The sequence below is a fragment of the Procambarus clarkii genome, chromosome 65 (assembly GCF_040958095.1).
Source record: "Procambarus clarkii isolate CNS0578487 chromosome 65, FALCON_Pclarkii_2.0, whole genome shotgun sequence".
In the NCBI taxonomy this organism is placed as follows: Eukaryota; Metazoa; Arthropoda; class Malacostraca; order Decapoda; family Cambaridae; genus Procambarus; species Procambarus clarkii.
The window spans coordinates 22,099,283-22,114,533 of NC_091214.1; the positions used below are offsets into that span (position 1 = coordinate 22,099,283).

The 15,251-nt window shown below is 43.5% G+C and overlaps 1 long non-coding RNA gene across 1 annotated transcript in view; it reads left to right on the top strand.

Annotated features, from left to right (window-relative positions):
- LOC138354890 (uncharacterized) overlaps window positions 1–15,251 on the top strand; it is a 273,297-nt gene that overhangs the window by 90,056 nt on the left and 167,990 nt on the right. The window lies entirely within an intron of this gene.

Consider the following 15,251-nt stretch of genomic DNA (forward strand, 5'->3'; position numbering starts at 1 on the left):
CAGTGCCCAGTAACGCTTCCCAGTTAGTTCTTGTGCTAGTACCCAGGCTCCCCTCTACCTCCGCCTGCCCGGAACTTAGTCTCTCTTGCCCAAGTCTAGCCTAATCCAGCAATCTTAGTTATGTGTATCTGCACCTAGCAACCTCAGCGTTACTCAGCTGCACCTAGTAACCTCAGCGTTACTCAGCTGCACCTAACCTCAGCGTTACTCAGCTGCACCTAGTAACCTCAGCGTTACTCAGCTGCACCTAACCTCAGCGTTACTCAGCTTCACCTAGTAACCTCAGCGTTACTCAGCTGCACCTAGTAACCTCAGTATTACTCAGCTGCACCTAGTAACCTCAGCGTTACTCAGCTGCACCTAGCAACCTCAGCGTTACTCAGCTGCACCTAGCAACCTCAGCGTTACTCAGCTGCACCTAGTAACCTCAGCGTTACTCAGCTGCACCTAGTAACCTCAGCGTTACTCAGCTGCACCTAGCAACCCCTTCAATATGGTCGCTGACCTGTGATACGGGAAGGAAGACATTGCTCTTGTGCTCTTACTCTGCAAGAGCTTGGGGCCAGATTCACGAAGCGGTTACGCAAGCACTTACGAACGTGTAAATCAATCTTTGACGGCTTTGGTTACAATTATTAAACAGTTTACAAGCATGAAAACTTCCCAATCAACTGTTGTTATTGTTATAAACAGCTTCCTGGTGCTTCGGAGCTCCTTATGCTGGGATATGCTGGCAGCATATCCCAGCTCAGATATGTTTTGTACTAGGGTTATTATAAATGTCAAGAGAGAAGGCAATAGCCTAACCTATTCTATCCACGGTCTAATATATCTAGTATGACACATATGAATATTAAATTAGACCTAAGGTTGTGTATATTAGGCCTATGAATGCTTATGTTATACTATTAATTAATGTTATTATATTAATAGCATCAGACGGTTAATTAATGATAATAATAACTACTTTTCCTACTCCTTTACCTCCTAAGTTGAAATACACACACACACACACACACACACACACACACACACACACACACACACACACACACACACACACACACACACACACACACACACACACAAATTAACTAAATTTCTAGTCAGTATGTTAAGGTGTTTGGTAGAAACGCTCATGATTAGTGCTCTCATTTCTCATAATATTCGTATTTGAGTATACTCACTTGGTATACTCACAATTCACTATACTCACATGTCAGTATACTGACATGTGAATTAGCGCATTATATATATATATATATATATTAGTATATTTTGGTAGCAGTCTTTCCTGTAGACATATATTATTAAATATGACCGAAAAAGTAAGATTAATAATTCTAACACGAATTTTCTCAATCTTTCGTACATTATGCTTCACTGTTGGAGGTAAATCAAAAATCACTTCTCCAAAATTCATTTTTATTTCTAGTCTGACGCGACACGGGCGCGTTTCGTAAAACTTGTTACATTTTCAAAGACTTCACAAATACACAACTGATTAGAACTTGCGTTTCCCTGATTTTATATCTACATTTGAGTGAGGTGGGAAGGGTGATGTGGCATTACATTTGAGTGAGGTGGGAAGGGTGATGTGGCATTAACACAAGACAGAACACTAGGGGATATTAATAGGGTATTAAAAGTATCAACACAAGACAGAACAGAAACAATGGGTATTGAATAGAAGTGTTTGTAGAAAGCCTATTGGTCCATATTTCTTGATGCTTCTATATTGGAGCGGAGTCTTGAGGTGGGTAGAATATAGTTGTGCAATAATTGGCTGTTGATTGCTGGTGTTGACTTCTTGATGTGTAGTGCCTCGCAAACGTCAAGCCGCCTGCTATCGCTGTATCTATCGATGATTTCTGTGTTGTTTACTAGGATTTCTCTGGCGATGGTTTGGTTATGGGAAGAGATTATATGTTCCTTAATGGAGCCCTGTTGTTTATGCATCGTTAAACGCCTAGAAAGAGATGTTGTTGTCTTGCCTATATACTGGGTTTTTTGGAGCTTACAGTCCCCAAGTGGGCATTTGAAGGCATAGACGACGTTAGTCTCTTTTAAAGCGTTCTGTTTTGTGTCTGGAGAGTTTCTCATGAGTAGGCTGGCCGTTTTTCTGGTTTTATAGTAAATCGTCAGTTGTATCCTCTGATTTTTGTCTGTAGGGATAACGTTTCTATTAACAATATCTTTCAGGACCCTTTCCTCTGTTTTATGAGCTGTGGAAAAGAAGTTCCTGTAAAATAGTCTAATAGGGGGTATAGGTGTTGTGTTAGTTGTCTCTTCGGAGGTTGCATGGCTTTTCACTTTCCTTCTTATGATGTCTTCGATGAAACCATTGGAGAAGCCGTTATTGACTAGGACCATTGTTTTACGAAACGCGCCCGTGTCGCGTCAGACTAGAAATAAAAATGAATTTTGGAGAAGTGATTTTTGATTTACCTCCAACAGTGAAGCGTAATGTACGAAAGATTGAGAAAATTCGTGTTAGAATTATTAATCTTACTTTTTCGGTCATATTTAATAATATATATATATATATATATATATATATATATATATATATATATATATATATATATATATATATATATATATATATTTATTTATTTATTTTATTTTTTGTAACCACCGTTCGCTTTCACAGTCTCTTGCCTCATATGAACACTCACATGAAGTGTACAGCTTGTTCATGGGTTTCCGGGTAAATATGTCATTGTACTGGTGTTCAGTATGAGGCCTCACGGTGACAGAACTATGTCATAAACACAATTATGGAATTGGGTGCAACTTGGTCGTCATTGTAAGTGGTGGTGGTGGTGGGGGTGAGTTTGTTTGAGATGATGGTGGCAGTCAGTTTAATGGTGGTAAGTAGGGTGATGGGGAGGTGGGTGGTTGGGGGGGGGAAGGGGGGGGTGTTAGTGCTCCACATTCTGACTAATTTGGATATTTTTGTCTTGGAAATTGAGTGCAATTTCGATTTCTTTTTTAATTTGCCTTTGTGGCTTCTCTTTTCTTCTCATTTCCTTTTGTTTTATTTGTGTGTTTCTCCGTTTTGCCTCCCTCTAATTTTTGTTTCTCATTAGGAACTTATTTGTCTAGCTTTCTATCCATGTTTCTCGCAATCTGTCTGTTTCTAAACTTGATCTCTATCTCTTATACCATCCCGGTCTTATTTAATCCTTATTTTTTCTCTCTTCCTATATCGATATTTCTTAATTCCTCAGGTTCTGTCTCTCCTTATCTCTCTATCTGTCGCACTCCTTATCTCTAATTCTAATTCTGTCTCTCTCTCCTTATCACTAATTCTAATTCTGTCTCTCTCTCATTATCACTAATTCTAATTGTGTCTCTTTACTTATCACTAATTCTGATTGTCTCTCTCCTTATCTATATCTTCTCCCTGTTCCTCCTAAAGTGTATGTGCTTTATTCCCGCATAATTGCGATAACGTGCTCAACCTTGTACTAAATGGTAACTTTCTCCCCATTTAGTTCTATTACCCCACGCTTCTGGGACCCGCGTGTGTGTGTGTGTGTGTGTGTGTGTTCTGGAGCCCGTGTGTGTGTGTGTGTGTGTGTGTTTCTGGAGCCCGTGTGAAAGCATTTAGAACGCGTATGTACGCTTCCATAGACGGGGTGTGTGTTATTCCAGGGATCCCCTCTACTACATCTTACTTTGCTCCTCACCGTTCTTGCCTATTTAATGCCTGTATCTACTTCCTCATCATAGAACACTGGGAAAAAAAAGAAAAAAATGTACCACTTACGGGCTATTCATGCCCGTGGCACCTCTTGGGTGGCTTAATCTTTATCAATCAATCAATCATCACTCATATTCTCTTAGGTGGCTTAATCTTTATCATCATCATCATTCCTCATCACAATCGACTTGAGAATGGTCCAGGACGGACCGAAACGTCGTCGTCCCTTCACCTTCTAGTGTGTGGTCTGGTCAACATAATTTAGCCACGTTATTGTGACTCATCGCCTGCATTCCAGGGATGCATGTTAATGGTTGCTGTAGCTGCTAATTTCTGTGCTTAAGAGGACGCGTAGGTGTCTCTCTTTCTCTGTGTCTTCGCGCCAGAGACCCTGAGACACTTTTCAAGATGTTACTCGACCCAAAGACCTTTGTTGTTTAAGATTTAGGTACTCAGAACGAAATGTCCATGTAGCACTGGCTATAGTGAGCCCGTAACCCAAAGATCACATTCACTCCAAGCATCTGCCACCTACGGGTTATATACTCTTGCCCGTGCGTCCTCTTGGTGATTGGTGAAGGATTAATCTTCACCAATCAACCAATCTCGGTCTTGTATACAGAGAACAATGTACTAATTGCGAGCTTGTGCGTGCGCGTCATTTTCTCCAAGTTCGCAACAACGCGGCCCACTTTTACGACATCTAATCTCACCTTACTTGTGTAAAGGAGGAATGTATATATTTATCTCTCAGAATGTTTGGTAATATGTTTATTTGTGATGTGTGTGTATGTATGTATTAACACGATGTACTGAACGGGGTGAGAATAGCTTGAGCTACCTCATCCCTTTGTGTGTATTTTACCTCAATAAACTTATTTCAATTTCAATCTCACTTTTTTATGTGTGTACTGAAGCTCACCTTCAGTACAATTAACAGGTGCTTTATATATATATATATATATATATATATATATATATATATATATATATATATATATATATATATATATATATATATATATATATGTGCAACAACGAACATCTAAAATCCTGATGCAAGTATGCGGAAAAATCACGTTGAAAAATTAGGGAATGCTAAACGCGTTTTCGGTCAGCCTGGCCTTCCTCAGACCAAGATATTAGTGACTATCTACCTCTGAGGAAGGTCAGACTGGCTGAAACGTGTTAAGCATTCTCTAAGCCTCGGACCTCGGACCCGGACCTCTTAACTACTGAGCTACTAAACATTGAGAATAAAAGATAATCTCAAAGATACTCAACTGATATCCAGATGAGATTTTAGACGTGTACTGGGCTGCTACTTCGAGCACAGAGGTGTATTAGGTGATCCACGCCCCAGTCATATTGTGGATATTATCCACAATACTCGTGGATAATATCCTTCATTCATTAGGGCTATCGGAACCTGGAAATATTCCTTCTAAAGTGGTAGGTAGCCCGTAGCTCTGAGTGAATGAAGTGGTACTACACAAGTGTTTTCTCTCTCTCTCTCTCTCTCTCTCTCTCTCTCTCTCTCTCTCTCTCTCTCTCTCTCTCTCTCTCTCTCACTCTCTCTCTCTCTCTCTCTCTCTCTCTCTCTCTCTCTCTCTCTCTCTCTCTCTCTCTCTCTCTCTCACTCTCACTCTCACTCTCTCTCTCTCTCTCTCTCTCTCTCTCTCTCTCTCTCTCTCTCTCTCTCTCTCTCTCTCTCTCTCTCTCTCTTTCTCTCTCTATTCCTCCTCCGGGGTGGATAACAGGCATGTCTTATTGGCTGAAAGATATAAACATCACTTTTTGAACAACAAATTGTATGGATAACAATTGAATACTTTTTAGACTCTGTGCCTTAGTGGAACTGTCTTAACAAATGACTACTTATAATGTTAGGTAGTTTGATTGATTGATTGATAAAGATTAAGCCACCCAAGAGGTGGCACGAGCATGAATAGCCCGCAAGTGGTGGCCCTTTTGAACCATTACCAGTATCAAGAGCTAATACTGGGGATCTGTGGAGGTGCGACTGCACCCTGCGTGACGGGAGATGTCTCCCGTTAGGTAGTTTGTAATGGGCGTGTTTATAAGTGGAGTAATGTTAAGTGTTGTGTGAGGTGTGTAGAGTGACTGATGCTCTCAGTGATGCTTGGCTGACTAGGGAAGTGAAGTAACTGTGACGCCTGGTTGATTGATGAAGATTAAGCCACTCAAGAGGTGGCACGGGCATGACTAGCCCGTGATGTGGTGACTGCCGGCTGGTTTAATGTATTGTCAGGAGTGAGGCTCTCAGACTGTTGTTGTTGTTGTTTTAGATTTAGCTACTCGGAACAAAAAGTTTCAAGTAGCACGGGCTATGGCGAGCCCGTAGTGGACTTTATATGACTAGTCTGGTGGTTTTGCCTCATGGCTTTTCTCCGTCCTCGTGTTGCTTAAGGAATTCTGACCTATGTGGTAACCAAGGGATTCACGAAACAGTTACGCAAGCACTTACGAACCTGAACATCTTTTCTCAATCTTTGGCGGCTTTGTTTACAATTATTAAACAGTTATAATGAGCTCCGAAGCACCAGGAGGCTGTTTATAACAATAACAACAGTTGATTGCCAAGTTTTCATGCTTGTAAACTGTTTAATAAATGTAACCAAAGCCGTCAAAGATCCAGGAAAGATGTTCACGTTCGTAAGTATTTACGTAACTGCTTCGTGAATTCGGGTCCAAGGCCTTGGAGTAACTTCTTGGGCTGATCTTCAACGACGGTCCTTATGATAACCAGCCCTACATATGCACCTGATGATACTACGGGCTTACCATAGCCCGTGCTACTTGGAACTTTTTGTTCCAGGTAGCGAATCTTTTGACAACAACAACAACCTGATGATATGATATTCGGCTGATGTGGGTTTCAACATCAGGGCGCCTGTCCCAATAACGTGGCTGAAGTATGTTGACCAATCCACACACTAGAAAATGAAGGGACGACGACGTTTCGGTACGTCCTGGACCATTCTCAGTTTTGACTTATCTTTGTAATTCTCAAATTTCCCCTCTTCCTTCCTATATTCAATTACTATATTATTATATCCTATCTATAGGATATAATATATCCTTACTTCCTATAAGCTGCCCGAAACACTGCGCTGTCTAGTGACTTTACAAGAATGTAATTACTATGCTATGTATTCTCACAATCCCAATGTACCTTCTTGTATATAAATAAATAAATAAATAATATATCATTTCAGATTAGCTGTATTTTGTCCCCATCATTACTACAATGTATTCATGAAATCTTGTGTGTTTTGTAGTGGTTGCAGGATGTATGTGTGTGTTATCATGAAGGTTGTATTTGACTCGTTACAATGATGGCATAATGTTTGTGGTGTGTGGTAGTGCCTTCCTAAGTAAGGTCAAAGGTCATGCAACATGCCTCGAGCACCAGCTCTTGCGTTATATCCTTGAATACAGATAAGCCTCCTCCTTGACCTTGTCAGAGAAACCGGTATTAAATTGGCCTCTCGGAGATGATGTTGGTCTGAGGGGTGGCCGGGACTTAAGGGGGAGGGGGGGGGGGAGGGGATTGTGGTGTTGCAGTATACTGAGGGAGACGGGGGGGGGAGTATCAATGGGGGTAAGGGGGGTATAACCTAAGGCCAGGAAGGTGCGGCTGGAAGTTTTAAAACTGCAGCGCTCCTCACTATTGTTGTTTAATTTTGCCCCGAGGGGCGAGTTTATTGGGCAGCGCCACTCATCCTGTGAGTGGACACACCGTCATAGCAGCATGTACAACACTCCCCAATAGGAAGAAAACCCGCTGGGATATGTTCATCCTGTCACTTTAGTTGCTTTTATTAGCAACTCATGAGGAGTTGCAACTTATCCCAACCACTTGGGGTAGACGGTAGAGCGACGGTCTTGCTTCATGCAAGTCGGCGTTCAATCCCGTCCAAGTGGTTGGACACCATTCCCTCCCACCGTCCCATCCCAAATTCATATCCTGACTCCTTCCAAGTGCTGTATAGTCGTAATGGCTTAACGCTTTCCCCCTGATAACTTCTTGAGTGGTATTATTTGTCATGCTGTCTCCACTCTTGTGTATTCTCTCTCTCTGTATTAGTGACTATTGCGCGTAAGTTATTTTATATTTTAATCATTTTATTCTGGACCATTCTCAAGGACTTGAGAATGGTCCAGAATCAATCAGTCAAGGACTTGAGAATGAGAATCAATCAGTCAAGGACTTGAGAATGAGAATCAATCAATCAAGGACTTGAGAATGGTCCAGAATCAATCAATCAATCAAGGACTTGAGAATGGTCCAGAATCAATCAATCAAGGACTTGAGAATGAGAATCAATCAATCAAGGACTTGAGAATGAGAATCAATCAATCAAGGACTTGAGAATGAGAATCAATCAATCAAGGACTTGAGAATGAGAATCAATCAATCAAGGACTTGAGAATGGTCCAGGACGGACCGAAACGTCGTCGTCGTCCCTTCACCTTCTAGTGTGTGGTCTGGTCAACATACGTCAGCCACGTTATTGTGACTCATCGCCTGCACATCCTGGAATATTCGATGGCGGAGTTGCCATTATAACTGAACAGTGTCCGACTGCAATTCGACCTCTCAACTAATAAGGTCGCTTGTAACCAACGTTACAAATGCAGCCTATTGTGAAAAGTAACGGCTCACAAATAACTACATTTTCTATGCAATCTGACTCAATAGGTTAGGTGGGTTGATTGGGTATGTACGTTTCAGGTTAGGTAAAGAGATTGGGATTTTTAACGGAGTGGCAAATCAAGAGAATGGACTGGTCTTAGCCGGCAGCATAAGAGCCGATCGGCCGAGCGGACAGCACGCTGGACTTGTGATCCTGTGGTCCCGGGTTCGATCCCGGGCGCCGACGAGAAACAATGGGCAGAGTTTCTTTCACCCTATGCCCCTGTTACCTAGCAGTAAAATAGGTACCTGAGTGTTAGTCAGCTGTCACGGGTTGCTTCCTGGGGGTGGAGGCCTGGTCGAGGACCGGGCCGCGGGGACACTAAAGCCCCGAAATCATCTCAAGATAACCTCAAGATAAGAGACTGCAATGTGCAAGGTGCCTCAGCCATCACTAAGATATCTGAGAACAGAAGAAGAAAGACTGTGCGTGCTTGTTTGTGCGTGCATGCACGCGTGTGCAGAGTGGACATGAGACAGGCGGAGGCATTCTGTGTAGAGCGCTTGCTTCACCCTGGCGAAGGGCGGGGGGTTGAAATTTTGTCCGTTCCCGTGTGATTATCCTAACGGTAGAATAAGGAGGAAGGCAGCTAGCTGAGTGGTGGTCAGAGTGCAGGATGGCGCCAGGTAACATGTCGGGGGCCACAGCCCCGCTCCTGTGCCAGGTAAGTCCACTACGGGCTCACCATAGCCCGTGCTACTTGGAACTTTTTGTTCCAAATAGCGAATCTTAAACAACAAGGGGCCACTGGATTATTTCAGAAGGGAAACCCAATTTTTATTATAACATGTTCATTGATAACATTTATATTACATTTTTGATTAATTTCAGTGTTTCAGTCAGGTGTGAGTGTTGTAAGGATGGTGTTTATAGTCACAGGACAGGATCATGTTCAGTGAATATGCCACTTTTTATCATGTTCATGATTTTAATCAGTGATTATACTGCCACTTTTTGCTGTCCACTGTCACACAGGACAAGTGTTGATACTAATATAAGGTGTGAAGGATTGAAGAAATTGTTTATGTAATAATCTAAGATGAGGTCTGATAAAGACCTTTTGTGCCCTCTGTAATGCTTTTGCGCTACCGCTCACAGGATGAGTATGGGGTGCACAATAAACTACCCGCCTTCGGCGGCAACAATCAAATCAATCAACTAATATGGGCAAGCAAATTTTGGACGGTGTTACGGTATCTTACAATATATAACAGATCCGGTGAAATACATATAATGTTGATTGTATAAGTCTAAAGTCTAAAATAGTTTAGTTTCACAATTAAATATGTAATGTTCAAGAGAATGTTTTTTTTTTTTTAAGAATTTGCCACAGAGTTTACAGGCTGAATATTCTGGTTGTGGCTCAGCCTCAGTAACTTGCCAGATGTGCCTATACCTAAAGCGAATTCACGAAAGACTTCACAACATTGGTTAATGTGTTGATCATAAAATACCAATTATTTTACAACACAATGCCCAGGGAGAAGGATAGAGATGAGGGCCCCTCACACACACTCATACAGATACATTGATATCAACAGTTTTCTCTCACCTTATGAGTTTGATGAGTTTTGGGTCAAATTAAAAAGAGTGTTAGTATAAGCAGGCGATGAGTCACAATAACGTGATTAAAGTATGTTGACCAGACCACACACTAGAAGGTGAAGGGACGACGACGTTTCGGTCCGTCCTGGACCATTCTCAAGTCACAATCGACTTGAAAATGGTCCAGGACGAACCGAAACGTCGTCGTCCCTTCACCTTCTAGTGTGTGTGGTCTGGTCAACGGTGTTAGTATAAACAGCAGCGGGTAGAGGTGAGCACCTTGAGCCACGCCACCATTAACTATCACAATGGGACTCATCTACAACTACACAAATGTTGCAATTAACATAAAAAGTTGTGACGAAAGATGTGACACTACAGGGTGTAGTGATTTCCAAAAGGGCGTAGTGAACACAGGATTAATAGTGTAGGAAACCCTTTCTAGAGTAATTAAGATGGTTAGGACGGCTGAAGAATGGTGTTTAGACCCTGGCAGTCGTACACTTAACATTTGTTTACTGCTCTCCTTCGTTGTGGATATTGGTGGATTTCCGGTCCCTCCCGTAGCAGCCGCGTCTAACAGCCTGGTTGATCAGTCCAGCAACCAGGAGGCCTGGTCGACGACCGGGCCGCGGGGACACTAAGCCGCGGAAGCACCTCAAGGTAGCCTCAAGGTACCCCTTCTCGACCTCCTCTTGGGCAGCGAAGACTATTAAGGCACTGGTATCCTGTCACCGACACCCACTACGGGCTCACAAAAGCCCGTGCTATTTGCCCCGCTCCTGTGCCAGGTACGTTACGGGCTCACCATAGCCCGTGCTACTTGGAACCTGTTCCGAGTAGCTGAATCTATAACAACAACATGTCACCGACACATACGGGCTCACCATAGCCCGTGCTACTTGGAACCTGTTCCGAGTAGCTGAATCTATAACAACAACATGTCACCGACACATACGGGCTCACCATAGCCCGTGCTACTTGGAACCTGTTCCGAGTAGCTGAATCTATAACAACAACATGTCACCGACACATACGGGATCACCATAGCCCGTGCTAAACATGTCACCGACACATACGGGCTCACCATAGCCCGTGCTACTTGGAACCTGTTCCGAGTAGCTGAATCTATAACAACAACATGTCACCGACACATACGGGCTCACCATAGCCCGTGCTACTTGGAACCTGTTCCGAGTAGCTGAATCTATAACAACAACATGTCACCGACACATACGGGATCACCATAGCCCGTGCTACATGGACATTTCGTTCTAAGTAGCTAAATCTAAAACAAGAACAACAACATACTGACAGCCACAGTTGAGGCTCCGGTCCTTGGTTACCGGTATCTCCACGCTCCCAAGGTTGGCGCAGGTGTTTCGCAACATTGTGGATGAGGGAATGGGCCGGAAATATATAGAGAGAGAGGCAGGTGAGTACGTGAGGCACGAGTTAAAGTAAACAGTCCAGTGTACAGAGTAGGCCGATGAAATAAAGGAGAAACAAGCTACGACAGAGTAGGAAGGTACATGAAGAAGCATGAGGTAGATGATGATGATGAAGATGATGATCTGGGGATAGAGGGCGTGGACTAGTGTTGATTGACAGGAGTGAACAGGGGTGCTGGGCGGCGAGGAAGGATTTTAAAGGCAATTGAGACTAAGGACAGGTAGATATGAGAAGTGGAGGTACATGACTTGAGGGAGAAGGGAGAGAGAGTCTTGGGTGTTCCCCCTGGCCTTACCTGAGGGTAGAGGTCCACCACCACCAGCCTGGCCAAGCAGCAGCAGCAGCAGCAGCAGCAGCAGCAGCAGCAGCAGCAGCAAGACACCGGCCGGCGCAGTGAGGAATGCCGGCCTGACCTTTGCCAGAGCAGGAAATAGCTAAGTCTCCCTGGCTAGCCGACAGCCTACAAGAGATGTTCCCCTTGATTGTCTGCTCAAAGTAACGGCCTAAGGGGGGGGGGGGAAAGGAAGGAAGCTGGCGCCCGACGGGAGAGCTACGACATCACAAGACCTTACCATAGGATACCCATCCAGCGACGCCAGGCACGTCGTCACAGGAGGAGTGGTTTTGGAGGCTGGAGTACGGGCAGGGAGCCAGAACAATGTCCCTCCCCCCGCGGCACGACGTCACCAACTTCAGGGCCGTCTACAGATAACGGCACCACTCCAAGCTCACCCCCACCGGAGGCCTTTCTTGTATGTCCTCAAGTGGGGTTCCTTAAGGTCCCACACTGCTCCCCACCGCCACGGGAGACATCTCCCGTCACTCAGGGTGCAGTCGTACCTCCACAGATCTCCAATATCAGCTCTTGATACTGGTAATGGCTCAAAAGGACCACCACTTACGGGCTATTCATGCCCGTGCCACCTTTTGGGTGGCTTAATCTTCATCAATCAATCAATCAATCAATCCCCACCTTCACCCCTCCTCTTTCCCCTCACTCGTCTCCCCTCTTTCCTTGTATTGCTCTTTACCCCTCTTTATTATATTCTCCATTTTCCATATCCTGTTCTGTCCCCTTATTCTCCTGGTTAATTTCTTTTTTTACACATTTTCTCGTAGGCTTTCTTCTACTTTAAATATGTTGCAATTTTATTCCAAATTTTTCTCCCCTGTTCTCTTCTTTGAAAATTTATTGCCACTCATTCACTCTCTCCATATGTGTCTCATTCTTATTCTTCACAATTTTCTCTTACTCATGTGCCTTTCTTCCTTCCCTCACTCCTCGCTCTGTCCTTTCACCCATTTCATCCGTTTCCTATTTTTCTTCCCCATTACCTTCTCACCGTATTCTCTTATCATCTAATATAATAATGTCTTATAATATGGCACTCTTCCCCTTATTTATATTTGTCCTCTAATCATCCTTGAACAAGTCCTTGAAACCTTACCGTTATATCTTGAGGTTATCTTGAGATGATTTCGGGGCTTTAGTGTCCCCGCGGCCCGGTCCTCGACCAGGCCTCCACCCCCAGGAAGCAGCCCGTGACAGCTGACTAACACCCAGGTACCTATTTTACTGCTAGGTAACAGGGGCATAGGGTGAAAGAAACTCTGCCCATTGTTTCTCGTCGGCGCCCGGGATCGAACCCGGGACCACAGGATCACAAGTTCTCACATATATCACCGTTGTTGATATATGTGAGAAACTTACGAAGGGAAGGGGAACGATAGCTTTCTTCACTTTGATATTCACGACGCCAAGCTGACCAGTTATCTTGAGATGTCAGGTTATCTTGAGATGTCAGGTTATCTTGAGATGTCAGGTTATCTTGAGATGTCAGGTTATCTTGAGATGTCAGGTTATCTTGAGATGTCAGGTTATCTTGAGATGTCAGGTTATCTTGAGATGTCAGGTTATCTTGAGATGTCAGGTTATCTTGAGATGTCAGGTTATCTTGAGATGTCAGGTTATCTTGAGATGTCAGGTTATCTTGAGATGTCAGGTTATCTTGAGATGTCAGGTTATCTTGAGATGTCAGGTTATCTTGAGATGTCAGGTTATCTTGAGATGTCAGGTTATCTTGAGATGTCAGGTTATCTTGAGATGTCAGGTTATCTTGAGATGTCAGGTTATCTTGAGATGTCAGGTTATCTTGAGATGTCAGGTTATCTTGAGATGTCAGGTTATCTTGAGATGTCAGGTTATCTTGAGATGATTTCGGGGATTTAGCGTCCCCGCGGCCCGGTCCTGGACCAGACCTCCTTTTTGTTACACACACCCCAGGAAGCAGCTCGTAGCAGCTGTCTATCTCCCAGGTACTTATTTACTGATAAGTAAAAGGGGCATCAGGGTGAACGAAACATTTTGCCCATTTGTCTCCGCCTCCACCGGGGATCGAACCCGGAACCTCAGGACTACGAATCCGAAGCGCTGTCCACCCAGCTGTCAGGCGCCCAAGAGGAACCGAATAAATGACTTGATATAATGAATAAAAAAATTGTATCTATCCCAATTATATCCAACAAATGGCTACTAGAATTCAGTTCTAGTAAGTGCAAGGAAATGTGAAAGCCGATGATATGATATCTGACATAACGTGCCATTTTGGAGTAAATAACTAATGATATCGGGGAGAGAAAGATAACTTTGGGTACACATCACAACGGATCTATCTCCAGAGGTGAACATGGATCAGACAACGTGCTGAAGACTATGAAATATGTAGATTGCCTTGATTTAGAAATCTGAACAAAAAGTCTCCGTGGTCTCCGTGGTAAGACACTCGCCTGGCGTTCCGCGAGCGCTATGTCATGGGTTCGTATCATGGCCGGGGAGGATTTACTGGGCGCAATTCCTTAACTGTAGCCTCTGTTTAACGCAATAGTAAAATGTGTACTTGGATGAAAAAACGATTCTTCGCGGCAGGGATCGTATTCCAGGGACCATAGGATTAAGGACTTGCCCGAAACGCTACGCGTACTAGTGGCTGTACAAGAATGTAACAACTCTTGTATATATCTCAAACAAAAAAAAAAAAAAAAAAAAAAAAAAAAAAAAAAAAAACTATTCAGGAATTTATTCACAGTTCACTGAAGACCAGTTCTCTAGCATACAGCTCCAGCATGGCGACCGTGCTTAATCGAACACGTAAAGATGTTAACAAAAAAATTTAGTTTTGCTACCAGACTGGTCCCAGAACTGAGGGGCAAGAGTTGCGACAGACTAGTTAAAGAAGCTGAATCTGACGTCTAGAAAGAAGCGGTTATAGCGATTCTATCTAAATACTCAGAAGTATAGATACTTAATTTAACAAGAACTAGTTGATAAAAAGGGACTGGGACTGTGGGGTCCAGAAGGAATGAAGCAGGACGTAGGCACACTCACAGGAGGACCCAGAACGACGAGACATACACAAAGAATCAGAGTGAGAGAACACATGAAAAAGGGCCAGAAACAGTGGGCACATTAGAAGGGGGTCATGAAGAGGACTAGACCAGGTACATGAACATACACACACTAAGACCAGGTACACACGCTAAGACCAGGTATACACACACACTAAGACCAGGTACACACGCTAAGACCAGGTATACACACACACTAAGACCAGGTATACACACACACTAAGACCAGGTATACACGCTAAGACCAGGTATACACACACACTAAGACCAGGTATACACACACACTAAGACCAGGTATACACACACACTAAGACCAGGTACACACGCTAAGACCAGGTATACACACACACTAAGACCAGGTATACACGCTAAGACCAGGTACACACGCTAAGACCAGGTATACACACACACTAAGACCA